This window comes from Diabrotica undecimpunctata, chromosome 5 (genome assembly GCF_040954645.1).
Source record: "Diabrotica undecimpunctata isolate CICGRU chromosome 5, icDiaUnde3, whole genome shotgun sequence".
NCBI classification, from domain to species: Eukaryota; Metazoa; Arthropoda; class Insecta; order Coleoptera; family Chrysomelidae; genus Diabrotica; species Diabrotica undecimpunctata.
Genome location: NC_092807.1, coordinates 158,791,735 through 158,799,467, shown reverse-complemented (window position 1 = coordinate 158,799,467; position 7,733 = coordinate 158,791,735). Strand labels below are relative to the sequence as shown.

Below are 7,733 nucleotides of genomic sequence, written 5' to 3'. Positions count from 1 at the left end.
GCAGAAAGATGAGGTGGAAGAAGGAATAAGAGTTGATAGGATATTATTAAAAGAAAATAATGATGTTTATGAAGAAGAAATGTATTTTGATGATAGGGAAATGTCCCAGAAGAATGTAAAGAATAATTATTGTAGTGAATATTTAAGGAATGGAAATTTTAAGCAGATGGATGCCTACGAGGCGGAGTGCGTAAAATTGGAAGCAAGGAATAATGAGTACATAATGAAGAATAATGTTATTTGTAAAGAAGAAGATATGATGAAAGTTTTAAATTGCCCTGAAGAATATAAATCAATAGTCATTTCCATATTGCAGCAACACAAGGGACTTGTCAATAAAGAAAATAGAATTGCACAAAATTATATCCATAGTATAAAAGTTAAAGAAGAAAAAGATTTTAAAACAAAATCATACCCAATACCATATAAATACAGAGAAGAAGTAAACAAAACAATTAATAATATGTTAGAAGATGGAATCATTGAGAAGGCAGACACACGTTTTATCAACCCCATAGTAGTAGTACGAAAAAGATCAGGTGAAATCAGGTTATGTTTGGATGCAAGGAATATTAACAAGATTACTGAAAAGCAATTTGAAGCACCAATGAGTATAGATGGAATATTAGGAAGAATTACAGGAATGTCATTTTTCACTAAAATCGATTTACAGCATAGTTTCTGGTTAATACCTCTAGAAAGAAAAAGTAGACAGTATACAGGATTTCAGATAGATGGAGTAGTATATCAATTCAAAGTAGTACCAGTTGGACTTCAATCATCTTGCAGTGTTCTATGTAGATGTCTTCATGATATTTTGGATCAATATGAACATTTTGTAATTCACTACATTGGTGATATATTAATTGTTTCTAAAACGGCTGAAGATCATGAGAAACACCTAAAAATTATAATAAACAGATTAGATAAAGTTGGACTTAAAATAAATCAAGAAAAATGTACAATTTTTCAAAAAGAAGTAATATATTATAAACTTAACACTAATTATAACAATACTAACAGCTTACTGATATATCCATTTTATTCAATAGACTTGATTTGTTAAATAGATGGTAGATTTCATTGTTGTGAATAAATTTGACATCATACTTGTTGAATTTTGTACATGTGGAAATTGTTGCTACCCTAAAAATCATAATTTGGGGTTAGATACAGAATTAATACTATGTCTTTCTAAAAATAATATGGAAAGTGTAAAACTTACGATTCATATAGATGAAAGCCTTGTGAACGGAAATCTTGTCTATAAATAAACAGAATACAAAATAATTATAGAACCTTACATTAGTTGTTTTTAATTTTTGACATAGCCTCCATTTTCATTGCTCCAATTGACATGACAGTTTGACCATAGAATAGCCGAACTGTGCTTGCTCTGTTGTTCTATGCTTTGACATAGACAGCGAACAGGGATGTATTTAACACATTTTAAATAAAAAAAAATTTGAATTATTAATTTATTAAATTTAATAAGGTATGAGAAAATTAATATTTAAAAAAATAATAAGTAAATTATTTATTTTAAATATTCTTTTTGGGGTATTGTGGCGATTGGGATTTATAGAAAATAATTTATAAGTTATATACTACATAATATTAGATATAAAAAAGATATTTGATTATTTTAAATAAGTTATATACTAGAGAATTTTATAAAAATATATTTATGTGAGGGCATTTTAAGAAATTAGCATATAATAATTGTAAAAATATAATAGAAAAATATAATAAATTGTAAAATAATAGATTTAAGTGAGCCATGTGCCTAGGCAACCAAAAATACTCTCGAATTTTGACAGATAGAAATTAATCATAATACGAATACAAAGTGGGGTTATTATAATAATATATTGTTTGAAATGTGTATTTTATTAAATTAGAATGTTAAGTTACTAATTTAATTATATATTCTGATCTGAAAAGCCTAAATGTAAACAAAATTATTAATAGAAAAGAATGGAATTCTCTGGATCTCCGGAGATGGCCATGTTTGCGAAATGGTTTGTTCCAGAAAATTCAGACATGTATTAAATAGAACTGAATAGAACATGATATCTTAGGAGATGGTTCTAGAATGTCCAAAAGATATAAATACCCGTGATTTGGATTCAAGATGGCAGTTTTGGAAGTTTTTAGTCAGAAGTCAAGCAGTTTATTATGAAAGTTAGTTGGAGTCAGTGAATCAAGTACAAATAGTCAAAATGTTTAATATAGTGAGTTAAATGAAGATTAAAAATTATGCATATAATTTAATGCACATTTATAATTATACACAAATAATTATTGAAGATAAAAAAAGTTATATTGGAAGAAATTAAATTATATTATGGTTGGAGATTAGTATAAATCAACTTATAATAATTGGATATTGGTATATTGAAAAGAAGAATAAATATAAATGCTGTTTGCTGGTTTGGTTGGTGGTGTATACATGCTGGTGAAGAAAACTATATCTTAAATTGGTAGAAGCTGATAATTGGAAAAAGAAATTGCACAAAAACAAGGATAACCGAAGTACGAAGACACTCAGTGGTGATTAGAATATATATAGTGGAAAACAGTTCATTTAGGCATTCAGTGAAAGAAAGGTACAAAATTTTGTTAATATAATTTAGTTAATGTCATAACAATTTCAATTTTGAAGATAGTTTGTTTAAATTTAGATTGTCTATAGAATTTAATTAGTTTTGTATGAATATCAATTTAAAGATAGTTTATTTTAAATTTACATTGGCTAAGTTAGATATATATGTGTGTTTCATAATAGTTATAATAAAGATAATTTAAAAAAGTACTTACAAGCTAATTCTTTGAGAACCGCGATAAAAACCCTATAATATTAAAATTACTCATTGCTCATCATTCAAAACAAACAACACATCATAACAATTAATTGTTATGATGTGTTTTTTGTGTTTGAATGATGAGCAATGAGTATTTTTAATAATATAATATATAGGGTTTTTATCGCGGTTCTCAAAGAATTAGCTTGTAAGTACTTTTTTAAATTATCTTTATTATAACTATTATGAAACACACATATATATCTAACCTAGTCAATGTAAATTTAAAATAAACTATCTTTAAACTGATATTCTTATAAAACTAATTAAATTCTATAGACAATCTAAAATTTAAACAAACTATCTTCAAAATTGAAATTGTTATGACACTAACTAAATTATATTAACAAAATTTTGTACCTTTCTTTCACTGAATGCCTAAATGAACTATTTTCCACTAAGTATATAGATTCTAATCACCACTGAATGTCTTCGTACTTCAGTTCTCCTTGTTTTTTGTGAAATTACTTTTTTCAATTATCAGCTTCTACCAATTTAAGATATAGTTTTCTTCACTAGCATTTATACACCACCAACCAAACCAGCAAACAGCATTTATATTTATTCTTCTTTTCAATATACCAATATCCAATTATTATAAGTTGATTTATACTAATCTCCAACCATAATATAATTTAATTTCTTCCAATATACTTTTATAATTATATTAAACAATTTGACTATTTGTACCTGATTCTCTGACTCCAAATAATCTTTAATATTTCTTACTAAACTTTTTTGACTGACTTCTTGAAAATTCTGAACAATTTACTTCACTAAATGTGTCTAATAACTTTCATAATAAACTGGCCTGACTTCTGACTAAAAACTTCCAAAAACTGCCGAACAATTGACTTCACTAAATGTATCTATCTTCTAACTAACTTTCATGATAAAACTGCTAAAAACTGCAAAACTCTTCTGACTGCACTATCTAAAACTTTTCTGACTAAAAACTTTCAAAAACTGCCTCTTCTGAATCAAAACTCCCTCTTGAATCCAAATCACGGGTATTTATATCTTTCGGATATTCCAGAACCATCTCGTAATAGATCATGTTCCAATTTAGTTCTATTTAATACATGTCTGAATTTTCTGGAACAAACCATTTCGCAAACATGGCCATCTCCGGAGATCCAGAGAATTCCATTCTTTTCTATTAATAATTTTGTTTACATTTAGGCTTTTCAGATCAGAATATATAATTAAATTAGTAACTTAACATTCTAATTTAATAAAATACACATTTCAAACAATATATTATTATAACCCACTTTATATTCGTAAATATTTTTAAACGTCACTTCAGAGTATAAATATCTGTCAATCTCCGAGAGTATTTTTGGTTGCCTAAGCACATGGCTCACTTATATATATTTACAATATTAAAATACAACTTTTTACAATTATTATGCTAATTTATTAAAAATGCCCTCACATAAATATATTTTTATTAAATTCTCTAGTATATAACTTATTTAAAACAACCAAATATCTTTTTTATATCTAATATTATGTAGTATATAACTTATAAATTATTTTCTATAAACCCCAATCGTCACAATACCCCAAAAATAATATTTAAAATAAATAATTTACTTATTATTTCTTTAAATATTAATTTTCTCATACCTTATTAAATTTAATAAATCAATTTTTTTTTTTTTTTTTTTTTTATTTAAAATGTGTTAAATACATCCCTGTTCGCTGTCTATGTCAAAACAGAGAACAACGGAGCACAGTTCGGCTATTCTATGGTCAAACTGTCATGTCAAATGGAGCAATGGATGCGATATCAGAGAATAAAATATAACCTTAATTAAAATATAATCGATATGGTGTTCTGTTTGTTTATAGACAAAATCTAGGAATTATTTCCATTCAAAATAACTTCATCAATATAAATTGGTAAGTTTTTCCACTTTATTATATTAGAAAGACATTTTTATAGCAATTATAGTATCAATTTTGTGTCTAACCCCAAATTATGATTTTTAGGGTACAAATTAATTTCCATATATACAAAATTCAACAAGTACGATGTCAAATTGATTCAAAATAATGAAATCTACCATCTACCATTTAACAAATCAAGTCTATTGAACAAAATGGACACATCAGTAAGTTATTAGTGTTATTATATTTGTGTTAAAGGTATAGAAATCATTATTCAATCTCTTCATGATATTGAAAAATGTCGTTGATATGAAATATGCCTCTTAGTCTGTTCTCTGCATCTATTAACACATAACTATTTAGTCCATTCTGATTTTCAATTGTATATGGACCTTCAAACATTTGTTGTAATTTCTTACAACGGTTTTCTTTAACATTACTTTTTCTAAGTGACCGAATTAACACTAGGTCTCCTTTTTGAAATGTGATTGGTTTTTTTATATTTCGATTTTGTCTTCTGATATATTTTTCAGCTTTCCTCCTAATTCGGTTATTCACTTTCTGCATTACTTGTTCTAACATATCCTGATTATATTCACTAATCCACTTTCTGTTTCCTATATGGCCAAACATTAAATATTCTGGTACTTCTTCTGTATTCAAATTATGTGTATTATTTAAAAAATACTCTACTTGTGGTATATGTTGCTGCCAAGTTTCATGTTGGTTTTGGCACAGTATCCTTAAATATTTTATAACTTCTTTAATATATCTTTCTGCAGGATTTGCCTGAGGATGTCTGATACTTGTAAAATGAATGTTGATTCCCTTTTTCTCACAAAATGTCCGAAATTTTTGGTTGTTAAAATATGTAGCATTATCTATTATGCAATTTCTAAATGGTCCTATTTCTTCGAAAAATTGATTAATATATAATTTTAATGTTTTAACATTTGTTCTGGAGCAGGGATATAGTTTAATAAATTTTGTATATAAATCAACTATCACTAGTATATGCTTTTTTCCTATTGGACTGAGAACTAAATTTGAAATAAAATCCATGGAAACTGTATTTAGTTTTTCATATACAACATTAGATTTATATGTGTTCTGGTTTTTGAAATTCTTTTCTTTGTTTAGTTGACATATTGGGCATTGGGTAGTAATTTCTTTTGCTATACTTATGTCATTCTTTGCAAAATAATTGTCCCTAAATAGCATCCATAGCTTTCTTGAACCAATATGCATATAATTGTTATGTAAATTTTTCAATATTTTCTTTGCTAAAGTTCTAGTTATTACATATACTTCTATGCCATTTATTATTTTATAATATACCCCATCTTTCCTAAGGACTTTTTGTTTTTCACTCAAATTGATCTGATCTCTTATAATTTCTTCTTTAGAATATAATCCAGTACTTTCTACTAATTGATTTAATCCAATTTTTATTGTTCGCTGCCCTTTTTGTGGTGTATTTTCTAACCTTGATAAAGCATCTGCCACTATATTGGATTTTCCAGAAATGTATTTGATTTCAAAGCAGTATTCACTAAGTATTAGACTCCACCGATGTATTCTACTGTTTCCATATTTGTTATTTAATATAGACGTTAAAGCTTGGTGATCTGTTTCTATTGTAAATTCATTACCCAACAAATAAAATCTTAATTTTGTGACACAGTGTATTATACTTGCTAGTTCTAATTCTGAAACTGAGTAACCCTTTTCATGTGGCTTTGTGATTCTTGAAATGAATTGTATTGGGTATTCGACCCCATCATGTATTTGTAATAATACCCCTGATAATCTCTCTATTGATGCATCTGTTCTTAGTATGAATGGCTGTGTATAGTCAGGATAGTATATTTTCAAATTTGACAGAAAAATGTTTTTAATTTCTTGGAATGCTAGTTCTCTTCTCTGATCCCATCTCCATTTTACACCTTTTCTCAGTAGTTCAAGTAATGGAATTTCTTTTATACTTAGATCTGGTATCATCCTTTTATAATAATTAATTATTCCAATAAATCCTCTTAAAGTTCTTAAATTGTGTGGTGTTTTATATTCCTGAATGACTTGTGTCCGTTCTGGATCCATTTCGATTCCCTTAGTGTTAAGTTTATAACCTAGATATATGACTTCTTTTTGAAAAAATGTACATTTTTCTTGATTTATTTTTAGTCCAACTTTGTCTAATCTATTTATTATAATTTTTAGGTGTTTCTCATGATCTTCAGCCGTTTTAGAAAAAATTAAGATATCATCAATGTAGTGAATTACAAAATGTTCATATTGATCCAAAATATCATGAAGACATCTACATAGAGCACTGCAAGATGATTGAAGTCCAAATGGTACTACTTTGAATTGATATACTACTCCATCAATCTGAAATCCTGTATACTGTCTACTTTTTCTTTCTAAAGGTATTAACCAGAAACTATGCTGTAAATCGATTTTAGTGAAAAATGACATTCCTGTAATTCTTCCTAATATTCCATCTATACTCATTGGTGCTTCAAATTGCTTTTCAGTAATCTTGTTAATATTCCTTGCATCCAAACATAACCTGATTTCACCTGATCTTTTTCGTACTACTACTATGGGGTTGATAAAATGTGTGTCTGCCTTCTCAATGATCCCATCTTCTAACATATTATTAATTGTTTTGTTTACTTCTTCTCTGTATTTATATGGTATTGGGTATGATTTTGTTTTAAAATCTTTTTCTTCTTTAACTTTTATACTATGGATATAATTTTGTGCAATTCTATTTTCTTTATTGACAAGTCCCCTGTGTTGCTGCAATATGGAAATGACTATTGATTTATATTCTTCAGGGCAATTTAAAACTTTCATTATATCTTCTTCTTTACAAATAAAATTATTCTTCATTATGTACTCATTATTCCTTGCTTCCAATTTTACGCACTCCGCCTCGTAGGCATCCATCTGCTTAAAATTTCCATT

General features: G+C 27.0%; 1 long non-coding RNA gene across 1 annotated transcript; it reads right to left on the bottom strand.

Annotated features, from left to right (window-relative positions):
• Positions 1 to 389: 389 nt before the first annotated feature.
• On the bottom strand, positions 390 to 1,386 carry LOC140440867 (uncharacterized). Its single transcript, XR_011950949.1, has 3 exons — positions 1,226 to 1,386; positions 1,022 to 1,146; positions 390 to 901 (listed from the first exon to the last, which is right to left on the bottom strand). It is a non-coding gene; the product is annotated as an uncharacterized lncRNA (long non-coding RNA).
• Positions 1,387 to 7,733: the final 6,347 nt, after the last annotated feature.